The sequence below is a fragment of the Ambystoma mexicanum genome, chromosome 3q (assembly GCF_040938575.1).
Source record: "Ambystoma mexicanum isolate Mex_15411 chromosome 3q, UKY_AmexF1_1, whole genome shotgun sequence".
Lineage (NCBI taxonomy): Eukaryota > Metazoa > Chordata > Amphibia > Caudata > Ambystomatidae > Ambystoma > Ambystoma mexicanum.
The window spans coordinates 1,258,711,027-1,258,724,042 of NC_090926.1; the positions used below are offsets into that span (position 1 = coordinate 1,258,711,027).

The 13,016-nt window shown below is 49.7% G+C and overlaps 1 protein-coding gene across 1 annotated transcript in view; it reads right to left on the minus strand.

Annotated features, from left to right (window-relative positions):
- LOC138447847 (potassium channel subfamily T member 2-like) overlaps positions 1-13,016 on the minus strand; it is a 1,314,520-nt gene that overhangs the window by 965,623 nt on the left and 335,881 nt on the right. The gene's annotated exons all lie outside the window — the stretch shown is intronic.

Here is a 13,016-nt window from a genome sequence, read left to right on the forward strand (position 1 = left end):
ATGATATGGAAGATAGTGTTAAGAGCTAAATATTGGAAGATAGTGACCAACGGTAAATATGGAAGATAGTGACAAGAGGTGAACTAGGGAAAACATAGACAATAGGAAGATATTGAAGATAGAGTCAAGAGGTAAATATGGAAGATAGTGTCAAGAGGAAGATATGAGACGATAGTAACAAGTGGTAGATATGGGAAGATAGTGACAAGTGATAGGTTTGGAATATAGTGTTAAGAGATTATATGGAAGATAGTGACAATAGGTATACAAGGGAAAACAGAGACATTTGTAGATATGGAGGATGGTGTCCAGAGGTAGATATGGAAGATAATGACAAGAAGTAGATATGTCCAGAGATGAATATGGAAGATTGTGTCAATATGTATACAAGGGACAGCAGAGACAAGAGGTGGATATACGAAGATAGTGACAATAGGTAGATATGAAAGATAGTGACAAGAGGTATTTATTGAGAAGATAATTAGAAGAGCTATACATGGCAAACCAGTTACAAGAAGTAGATGTCATAAGATAGTTTCAAAGATGGAGATGGGGGAAGATAAACAAATCAAAGGTTTGGACACAACTTGTACAGCACAGAAAACAAAAGCAATGTAGGTCCTAAAAAGGTAAATATTTATTGATGTAAATCACAATAGCTGTAGACAACTCAGAATTGTCTAAATGTACATTTACTATATATCACACTGTGTGAGTCACAACAGGCTAGTGACACATTGCCATGCACTTCATGCACATTTCAATGCACAAACAGCCTGCACTACTCGTGCTTCTTGTAACCCTCCCCCTATTAAACATCTGCCCACTGTTTTTCTGTTGTCATACAGTTGTCAATTGCACAACACTTTGTTACCTTTTGGGTAGGTTGTGTGAAACACATGCTGCATGCAATAAATGATACTGAATAGGGTCCTGCATTCAGCGAGGATATCTGTGTCCTGTACAAGGGCTGGAACACAAGTGGATGTGAGGTACAGACCAGCCCTTCAGCATAAGGAAGTACTAGACCCCTACTCAACGCTTAGTTATGCATTAAAAACCCATTGGCGGTCTGCAGCGTATTGATCCACATGTACTCTTCTTATAATTAACCTAAGTCAGATATGCCAGTAGGTTTCAGTGGATGTTTTAGTATTAAGAGATTAGAAGTATCATGACCTTCTACGTGAGCGTGAGGGGGACACGACAAGTACCCAGTTGAAACGTCTCATTGAGAAATCATTCTTTGTGGTATTTTGGCTTCCCGGGCTTGTTCTGCCTTCATTGCTAAGTTCAGCAATTACAGACATAGGTTAATCTATGTTTGTTTGAGTGAACCTAACTTGCATCATCATAATCCATAAACAGATCTTAGAACAAGGTGATGCATGTTTCGCACGGCTCCTTGTGCTTTTTCAAGGTCAGTAAGCATATTCCAAATCAGACGTTTATAAACCAGATCCTATACATTTTGTAAGCGAAACATAGCAAGGTCTGGTTACATTATGACAGCAGATGAGGATGTGGAGTGTGCATGCGTTCTCATGCTTCCCGTGTGCTGCGTGCAAGGAGTGTGACGATATGGATTAATCTCCGCAGGAGTACAAGGATGAGTAGAGGTAAAATTGGCCACTCAGCCCTCACACTTGTACCAACCAAAACACAGCACAATCATAAAGGTAAAACAGGGACAGTTAGGAGATATACCTCCTTTGCCTTTTGTGGTAATGTGGGCTGAGGTCAGCCTTTGCTCTTAAGAAGGGTGTGAAGGTGAACCAGTGGTGACTCAAACAACACAATATCACAGACCAAAATAAAAGGAATGTCCAATAAAGGTTCTATAAAAATATATATACTTTAATCAAACCATCTGCAATAGAAGGAATAGAAAACACTGTACAAAAACCCACTCCAGAGGAGGAACAGAGAAGATGCGACAAATTGAAGAAAGTAGCACTCTGAGCATAGTTTCAGGGGTGGTAGGTAAATTACTAACCACAAACAGGATATGTTGGTGAAAACAGGTGCCTGCATGACCTGACTACTTTTTAGGGCCAAAGTGGACTGATGGGGAAGTTCAGGGTCAACACTACCTGGATTCAGTTCTTGGTGGGCTGACGGAGTCACCTCCCGATGTTGAATGTAGCTTTGAGCGGACCAAGTTCAATTAGGGCATGTTGGATCATGCGGGCCCAAGCAGATTGTTGTCGTCGAGTAGGGGTTAATGAGGTCACTATGTGCAGTAGAATGTTAGCTCTCGAGGATGCAGGTGGAGGCAGTCCCAGGAATGCTTCACAGTTGGCCAGGCCAAGTTTGGCTTTAGCTGCTGGGAGGGATCGATGAGTGATGCTCCAGTGGTTTGAGTCAGCGGGTGACGGTCATCGAAGTGATGATCTTGGGTGTGTCTTGGGTGTGTCGATGTGTGGGTTGATGAGATGTCTGTTCAGAGGCTTGCTAGTTTGAGCCATGGCAGTAACCCCTGGTTATAGTCAGCGTGTGACTCTTCAGTGATTCAGATTGGGGGCCCCCCATTCAGATTGGATCCCGGAATTGAGAAGTTGCTTTGGGCCAAGCAGGTGATGGGTTGGCTAGGGCACGATGCAGAGTCGGGTACGTTTGAATCTGTGGTTAACAGGGAACTTTGGCTGATCTGGCCCTCCGTTTGCTGTGAGTCCCCCTAAGGGGGACTCAAGAACAAGATGGTTCCATTCAGGTCTGCTCACCAAGCTGTAGGAGATTCTATTGCAGAGTGGTAGGTCCAGGTCCACTGCAGAGGTCGCTCCCAATCTTAGTTCTGCCCTGGAGGGTTCCTTCTTCCCCTCAGGCCGAGGACTTTGGAAAGTAAAAAGTATCCAAAGGACGTCCAGTGAGATCTTAAGAGTGAATCTGCAGCCTCAAAGGATCCGAGAGGATCTGAGAGGATCTGTTCAAGGGGTGGCAGACCTCATTCTTTAAAGGCACAAGTCCCCAGGTGATTGGTTTAAAGCTAGCCTGCCTTAGTGGTCCTATCCCTTCTCTTGAACGGAGTGGACTTTGCCCTTTTGATGCTGCACCCAAAATGCTTTGCTCCAGAGGATGTGGAAGGGACAGGAAAGAGAGAGAGGGACAGTGGGAATTAAATGAGGGAAACCTTCTCCCATTGACCAGAGCCCTCCAGTTTATCATAATCCCGCCCCTTCCTTTCTTACTGAGAACAGAGGCCTGTAGGGATGCAGCACCCTGGTTTGAGGCTACTTCTTCTGAATGGTGCGCTCCCTTAATGCCCCGCCTGGGGCAGCTGCCTGCCAGGCGGCTGACTCTGCCGGAGGGTGTTATCTGCCTTCACAAAAAGATCAAAGAAGAAGCCTACTCTTCCAGGTCCCTGTCATCCCAACTAGCAGTCTACACCCGGCTGACCAGAATGCACAAAACCTTCCACAGCAGAGCTGACTCACAGGAGCTGACACATGTGCGATATCAAATGGGATGTGGCAGCCATGACCACAAGCACCGCCACACACTATGCCTAAACTGAGGCATAGCTTTATTTTGAGATTATCCTACCACCATCATGGGATACGTATGATCTGTGTAATTTTGGTACTTTTAATGCAGCCCCTGCTGGATTGAGAAGGGCCACGTCCCCTAAGACACGTTGTTGTCTGAGCGCAGTCCTGGGACAGCCCTTAAAGGTCCCGCCCTATGGAATGAAGTGTTGGCCTCCCATGTGATGTACGGGGGGAGGGGAAATGGCAGGCAGCGGTCCGTAATGACCTTCTGTGGATCGTGCACCTACACCTGTGCTGGCCCAAGCAGTTGTAAGGGAAGGGGGGGACATGGCGGGAGTAAGAAGAGATATGTGGCTGTGCCGCCTTTGCTTGGAAATGCCTCCATTAAACATTCTGTTAAAGAAACGTTTTGTGAACTACAGAAAGGGGTGTATTTCTGACTAAATTAATTATGCAATAAAACAAGGCTTAGTGGCCTCATGCTGTGCCAGGCGCTGGATAATTCTTCGCTGCATCCTGTTGTTGGGGGGAGGGTTGTTAAGTTAGGTCACCCATCAGCAATCTCTCATCTTGGTGCTCCCTGGTGTGAAACGTCATACATCCTTTTTATAAGCCTACCAGCAGTTCAGGGGCCATCCATACAGGCTTAGTCTATCTGTCATTTCATCAATTATTATTATTATTATTGTTATTATTAAGCTTATGCCGATGGATCTGGCTTCTAGGCACATAACTACTGATGTTGCCCAATACCGTGCGCTTGCCCACTAAAATCAATTGCGTGGTTTTCACGAATCATTTTTACTGTTTGTCCCTCTTAATGCAAATAGAGAACCAAAAACAACACCTCCAAGTCGCCTCCAAGAAACAAGCCACGCGAAGGCCGTCTCATGCATCCATTTCAGGAGATGCCCAACAGAGACAGTCTTGCGTGCTGTCTGACAAGACAAGTAACTGCATCCTACATTTATCAGGAACTAAACCTGACTCACCCTCCAGACCCCTCCCCTTTATAGGTCACCAGTCAGCTGACAGATTCAAAACCTAAGAACATTCTGGTACTACCCCGCCTCCCGCAACACAACACATCCTTTTATTCACACCTAGTCCTTCTTTGATGTCAACTTCCATTTGCTGCCTCACAAGATGAGGGCTCCTCCTCCCGTCGTCTCTTCATACGCGCTCTCAGAGTGCTCCTTTGCCAATACCGGATGTAACCGGTTTATTCAGGTACATGCGGCTAAAAGACCTTTTCCTTCCAGGCAGCACTCCTCAGTCCTTCCTTCTGCACATGCTCAGGAGGAAAGAAAGAACAGCAATAGTCCCAGGTCCATCTATTAAATTAAGTTATAATGCAATAACGTCAGCGGAAAGGAAAGCAACGCAAACTTCAATATTCAATGTCACAGTGAAATGGGGCAGGGAATATATCAGCAGGAAAGGGTGATTCCACAGACCAAAGAACCGATGCTTGAAAGATGTTCCCTCACCCTTCAGGCCTTGTGGCGCCTGGAAACACCTTTTACTGTATAGGTAGGCGCCTTATAAATATTCAATAAATAAGGATGGGCTGATTTAACCAACAGAGGAGGAATCCTGATGGTGGTAGACGGCCGAACAACCCTGGGTGGCCGTGGTGGCACCAAGAAGTCAGGCCAAGAATGGGAGAAGCAACTGAGGTCAAACATGGAACCAGCGGGCAGCAGCGAAGACCAGATAAACACAATAACCACCAGCGAGATGAGTACGATCACCAGCAGCAAAGACGAGGTGAGCACAATGACCACCAGTGAGGACGAGATGAGTATGATCGCCAGCAGTGGAGACGAGGTGAGCACAATGACCACCAGCGAGGACGAGATGAATACGATCACCAGCAGCAAAGACGAGGTGAGCACAATGACCAGCAGCGAGGACTAGATGAGTACGATCGCCAGCAGCAAAGACGAGGTGAGCACAATGACCACCAGTGAGGACGAGATGAGTACGATCGCCAGCAGCAAAGACGAGGTGAACACAATGACCACCAGGGAGGACAAGATGAGTACGATCGCCAGCAGTGGAGACGAGATGAGCACAATGACCACCAGCGAGGACGAGATGAGTACGATCGCCAGCAGTGGAGACGAGGTGAGCACAATGACAACCAGCGAGGACGAGATGAGTACGATCGCCAGCAGTGGAGGCGAGGTGAGCACAATGACCAGCAGCAAGGACGAGATGAGTACGATCGCCAGCAGTGGAGGCGAGGTGAGCACAATGACCAGCAGCAAGGACGAGATGAGTACGATCGCCGGCAGCAAAGACGAGGTGAGCACAATGACCACCAGTGAGGACGAGATGAGTACGATCGCCAGCAGCAAAGACGAGGTGAGCACAATGACCACCAGGTTGGACAAGATGAGTACGATCGCCAGCAGTGGAGACAAGGTGAGCACAATGACCACCAGTGAGGACGAGATGAGTACGATCGCCAGCAGTGGAGACGAGGTGAGCACAATGACAACCAGCGAGGACAAGATGAGTACGATCGCCAGCAGTGGAGGCGAGGTGAGCACAATGCCCAGCAGCGAGGACGAGATGAGTACGATCACCAGCAGCAAAGACAAGGTGAGCACAATGACCACCAGCGAGGACGAGATGAGTACGATAGCCAGCAGTGGAGGCGAGGTGAGCACAATGACCACCAGCGAGGACGAGATGAGTACGATCGCCAGCAGTGGACGCGAGGTGAGCACAATGCCCAGCAGCGAGGACGAGATGAGTACGATCGCGGGCAGCAGAGACGAGGTGAGCACAATGACCACCAGCGAGGACGAGATGAGTACGATTACCAGCAGCAAAGACGAGGTGAGCACAATGACCAGCAGCAAGTACGAGATGAGTATGATCGCCAGCAGCAAAGACGAGGTGAGCACAATGACCACCATTGAGGACGAGATGAGTACGATCGCCAGCAGTGGAGACAAGGTGAGCACAATGACCCCCAGCGAGGACGAGATGAGTACGATTGCCAGCAGTGGAGGCGAGGTGAGCACAATGACTGGCAGCGAGGACGAGATGAGTACGATCGCCGGCAGCAAAGATGAGGTGAGCACAATGACCACCAGTGAGGACAAGATGAGTATGATTGCCAGCAGTGGAGGCGAGGTGAGCACAATGACCACCAGCGAGGACGAGATGAGTCCGATCACCAGCAGCAAAGACGAGATGAGCACAACGACCAGCAGCAAGGACGAGATGAGTACGGTCACCAGCAGCAAAGACGAGGTGAGCACAATGACCACCAGTGAGGACGAGGTGAGTACGATCACCAGCAGTGGAGACGAGGTTAGCAGAATGACCACCAGCAAGGACGAGATGAGTCCGATCACCAGCAGTGGAGACGAGGTGAGCACAATGACCACCAGCGAGGATGAGATGAGTACGATCGCCAGCAGTGGAGGCGAGGTGAGCACAATGCCCAGCAGCGAGGACGTGATGAGTATGATCGCCAGCAGCAAAGTCGAGGTGAGCACAATAACCACCAGCGAGGACGAGATGAGTACGATCGCCAGCAGCGGAGACGAGGTGAGCACAATGACCACCAGCGAGGACGAGATGAGTACGATCGCCGGCAGCAAAGACGAGGTGAGCACAATGACCACCAACAAGGACGAGATGAGTTCGATCACCAGCAGCAAAGACGAGGTGAGCACAATGACTAGCAGCAAGGACGAGATGAGTACGATCACCAGCAGCAAAGACAAGGTGAGCACAATGACCACCAGTGAGGACGAGATGAGTACGATCGCCAGCAGTGGAGGCGAGGTGAGCACAATGCCCAGCAGCGAGGACGAGATGAGTACGATCACCAGCAGCAAAGACAAGGTGAGCACAATGACCACCAGCGAGGACGAGATGAGTACGATAGCCAGCAGTGGAGGCGAGGTGAGCACAATGACCACCAGCGAGGACGAGATGAGTACGATCGCCAGCAGTGGACGCGAGGTGAGCACAATGCCCAGCAGCGAGGACGAGATGAGTACGATCGCGGGCAGCAGAGACGAGGTGAGCACAATGACCACCAGCGAGGACGAGATGAGTACGATTACCAGCAGCAAAGACGAGGTGAGCACAATGACCAGCAGCAAGTACGAGATGAGTATGATCGCCAGCAGCAAAGACGAGGTGAGCACAATGACCACCATTGAGGACGAGATGAGTACGATCGCCAGCAGTGGAGACGAGGTGAGCACAATGACCCCCAGCGAGGACGAGATGAGTACGATTGCCAGCAGTGGAGGCGAGGTGAGCACAATGACTGGCAGCGAGGACGAGATGAGTACGATCGCCGGCAGCAAAGATGAGGTGAGCACAATGACCACCAGTGAGGACAAGATGAGTATGATTGCCAGCAGTGGAGGCGAGGTGAGCACAATGACCACCAGCGAGGACGAGATGAGTCCGATCACCAGCAGCAAAGACGAGATGAGCACAACGACCAGCAGCAAGGACGAGATGAGTACGGTCACCAGCAGCAAAGACGAGGTGAGCACAATGACCACCAGTGAGGACGAGGTGAGTACGATCACCAGCAGTGGAGACGAGGTTAGCAGAATGACCACCAGCAAGGACGAGATGAGTCCGATCACCAGCAGTGGAGACGAGGTGAGCACAATGACCACCAGCGAGGATGAGATGAGTACGATCGCCAGCAGTGGAGGCGAGGTGAGCACAATGCCCAGCAGCGAGGACGTGATGAGTATAATCGCCAGCAGCAAAGTCGAGGTGAGCACAATAACCACCAGCGAGGACGAGATGAGTACGATCGCCAGCAGCGGAGACGAGGTGAGCACAATGACCACCAGCGAGGACGAGATGAGTACGATCACCAGCAGCAAAGACGAGTTGAGCACAATGACCAGCAGTGTGACCAGCAGCGAGGACAAGATGAGTACGATCGCCAGCAGCAAAGACGAGGGTTGAGCTATACTGTGTGGTAGCTAGAGCGACGGGTCAAACTGATGAAGACCTGGTTCCACCAGATTTCCCTGACTAGGAAGTGTGCACAAGTGATGAGAACGGGAAGGAGACTGAAAAAAAGCGAGCAGACCCAAGAGAGGAGAAAGGTTTGCAGATGGCAGCCGTTGGTGACATGGAGTTCCTAGGAAATGCCTGAGGGACATGGACCAAACACACTCAATGGTGGGTGGGTGGTAATGACAGACTGGATAGCCAGAGCAGCCCAGTAAGGATGTTGAAGCGAGAATCTCTGAATATAGGACCTTGGAGGGAGATTACCTCACACCATTTCAGACAAATATTGACCTGAGAAGCACTAACTCTTGGAACTTGGCCACAAAGGTCCTTGTCCGATCTTAGAACAAGACTGCCCTGGAAAGCGTTGCATTCTGGAACTTGAAGGAAAAGTTTCTAACACCACTTGGTAAAAAGAGAGATCTGGCAATTATTGCAGCCTGGAGCTTGGACCGTCTTAATTTAATACTTGGTCACACTACCATCAATTATTGTATCCCCCCCCTTCTCGTCTTCACGTGCTGCTTTCTGTAATATGGTTTCAATCAGACACCCCCATACAGACCCCCACACTGTTGGGTCCCTTCAGCTATGATAAATGTTCTCCGTAAAGTACTAAAATTGTTCAACTGTTCTATATTAACTAAAGTGAACTTATCAAAAACCTGCTTCTCTCCACAGTGAGGACTACACCCCTGGTGGGTGCTCTTTGTGCTTTGTTAAATCGCTTACTTGTCTGGGTATTCCTGCTACAGAAATGTCTGGGTTCTTCCAGTTTGACCTCCCCTGTACCCATGACACAGTGGACCATGCCACCTTTCTTCACCATTGGCAATGCATGATGGGTTTTGACGGAGAAGCCCTGGAGCGAATCCTGTCCATTTTAGAGGGCAGGTCGGGCAAAGTTGGGCCATTTCGTATCCATGATCTGGTCGGCGCCATATGCTGCTGAAAGGCTGAGCACTCTTCCCCGTGGCTTTTCAATGCCTATGCCAGGCCACTGGGCTCTCCAAATAGTGGCCTATGATTTATCCTTCAAATTCTCAGCAGACGATAGACCCATACAGATCCCTATCAGGGCAGGCAATAACCAGAGTTCAGAAATCAGCCCTGGCATTGATAGTGTCCAGGATTGGGTGCTGTCAGAAGCTTCTGCTTGAATGGTGACAAGACCGAGGTCCTGCTTAGGGCAATTATCAGCAAGCTCCCATTTGCCTGGTCATCGTCGCTGGGCGGCCCACCCATAAAGATCAATACATCAAGAAAATTTGCCATTGATAGTGACTCGGGCTTGATGTCTCGGCACGGGTCTATGGGTAGACAAGGAGGCGAACCTCCACCTTCACATGTTCCGGAACCTCCATCTTCTCTTGGTCTTCCAATGCCCAGTGGATCTTGCCAGAGTCTGGTGCTTCCCACCTGGATTCCTACAGCAGCCTCTAAAATGAAGCTCCCGCACCTCATTTAAAAATGGAGCAGCACACATGGCAAGGGACCCTCGAAGGCATGAGCGCACCACTCAAAGCTGTGAGGACCTACACTGGCTCCCTACGGCCTACAGGATCATCTTGAAAGTCTTGCTCATTGGCCAGCCAGCATATTGTGGGATCTGTTCAGCACGCCCATAGGGTCCTTTGAGTCACTCAAAGGCTGGCTCCCTACTGCGGGGTGGGGGAATCCGTCCCTATTTGCCCCAGAGGCAGTGAAGGGGCTTCTAGAGGCACCTGGATACCAGAAGAACCATGTTTAGGTCAGCGCATGTACTCCGCCTGGCACCTGTACCTGCTAAAGACTGTCTGCAAATTCTCAACGAATATAAAGGAGTGGGTGCTGCCCTTAGCATAGGTTTTGATGGCCATAACGTGTCTTGCCCCCAAATCTTTCCCTGTCCCCCTCTGCGTGTATACAGCGCATTATGAATTATGCAGGGCCCAGTAAGTATACACATATATATTCGGTTTTGGAGTGCGGATCCGGGATTCGAATCTCTGATGCTCTGCGCAGTCTTGCTTCCAAGACCAGTGCGTTGCTCTTGTGCCAGCCTCCGTTCGCCTGTGCCAGCCTCCGTTCGCGTACGCCCATAGTGCTTGCACAACTGAGTGCCTCAGACTGAAAGAGATGAAGGTGTGAACGGATCTTTGGGTCTGCCAGGGTGGGTGGTCAGAGAGGGCCGGTGTCCTGCACTCACAGGCCCCAGCTCTGCAATAGCAGGAGATGCAATGCGCGTGCCTGGTGGATGCATGTAGGCAGGGCTTGAAGTGGGGGAAGAAATGGAATGGGGCCCTAATTCTGGGCCGTGGCCTAAAGACTAACATGTAGACCTGGGCTGGCCTATATAACTAAGTGCATATCACAACCCAGTCTGCTTGGTACAAGCTAAATAGATAAACCAACCTGTGCACCCGGCACACAATGCATAAATAAATAAATAAATAAACCGGATTAATAAACCGGGTCGTGCGTTGCAACTGGAGCCGGAGGCACTGGGAGTGGCAGCATGGGCTTGCGGACTGAGGATGGCGATGCTCTGTCTCTGTCTGGTGCTCTGTCACTAACCGTCAATGTGCTGCTAGCAATCCCCCTGCCTGGGTGTTGCTCTGTGTCATGAATGCTGTGCGCATCGCAAGAGCAATGCCCAGGTGGACTTTTCCGAGATGAGAGGCTGTCGAGGTAATGTGTGGGACCAAACACTTCAGCCTATCAAAATACCACCAGGGTCACGAGGGGCAATCATGATTCAAGCAAAATCAAAAAGAAAGCGGCATGCAGTTGTTGAGTGGCTGTGGGATGAGTCTGTCTAAGAGCGTATGAGGTCAGCCCAATGAGGTCAGACTGCTATTAAGTCATTACAACATTACAACCAGTGTCTTCCGATGAGCATTTTCTCAGTTAACCTTCGCATAATCGCCTCTTCTCTTTACACTTGTCTATGTGGAACGGGAGACTTTGATTTTCTAGTGTACAAAGCAGCATTTTCTACTGTTGCCAGTTGTTATAACATTTTTATTTATTTATGCATTGTTTGTCGGATATCCGACAAACAATGCATAAAGAAATAAATACACCAACGGACAAAGACGCCACAGAATGCCTGCCTGGGACTGTAACTTCCTCTTGTGACCCCTTGTGAGAAAGTTAAAGCAACCCACTATATTTTGTTTATCCATTGTTTGTCGGATACACGGTGTGTCTGACCTACAATGCAAAAATAAATAAATATACCGGGTCTGTAGAATTGTGACCCCCGTCCCCATCTTGAGAGACTACAAATGTCAGATCTAATCTGCCCTGCAGCACTGTAACTTCCTCTCGTGACCCCTTGGGACTGTTGGAGTGAGAGGAGATGCCAGTGGATGCCCCCTTGCCCATGTGTCTGCCCTGTGACACCTTTGGGCACCTGCTTTGCTGCCAATGTAAGTGATCATAAGGAAGCGCCCCTCTTCACATCTGCTTCCAGGTCAACTTTTGAAGGACACCACATCACACAGGCCTTGTGCTCACTTGCCCTGAGTTAGGTGAGGGTGAAACTCATGACCCTGCTGCCCTCAAGAGTGCCTTGCAGGTCACCTCCTGAACGGAGCCTTGGTGAGGAAATCAGAACCAAAGTGCCCAGCAGCGGAGGGGGCCAGGGGCCTGCCTCTGCCAAAGACAATGACCAAATGGAGCAGGAGGAACCAGGAGTAAAGGGGTGTGTTCCACACTCACCTCTGCCCCGGTCCTGGTACCCCGCCGGAGTGCCACAGGTAAGCACAGTACCCCTGGGTGACCATGGGAGGAAGCTCAAAGGGCCTTCTCAAGCTCTGGGCCCCTCTGACAATTCTTTCCAAGTTGCCTGTGAAGTCCCAGATCGAGCCCAGCAAAATCGGTTCCATGTCACAATGTCCCCGCAAAAATGTCTCCTGGCAAAAAAGTCGCTGTTTTTTGTGGAGACATTATTACATTGAACATGTGGGGGAAAGCCCCACAACCCGTGAATTTTCTTTTTGTTTTACAGGGGGAGCAGGGGACATCCCCGCAACCCGTCCCCATACGTAATGTGACCATATAATGTCGCCAATGGCTTTTCCCTTGACATTATGTCTGGGGCCATTATTACCCGATACTGCATATTCTGGAGCACCCCCTGTTCCACGGACCATAGCTCTGGGTCCCCTGCTACTGATGAGACATGCCTGTGCCCCTGCTAAGGATGGACACACCAAGCGCTTCCCTTGGGGAAACAGTTGGAGGACATTGGCTGCACCGCGGCCGGATGACCAATAGACTGAAAGATCTACTAACCTACGTGTACTTCCCGTAAGTCACATAAGTTCCTTTCAGCCTCCCACTCACACTGTTAAAAGGCACATGTTTGCAACTTTGGAATTAAGGACTCATGTTCTGCAAGTATTTGGTGAACAGTATGGGACTTGGGCAGGTGTAACCTATGACTTTTTCCGGCGTGAGACACCATTACCCCTGGAAAATGCTTGGTGAATCAGGCCCTGCGGCACGAGTGTGAGAGGGAAT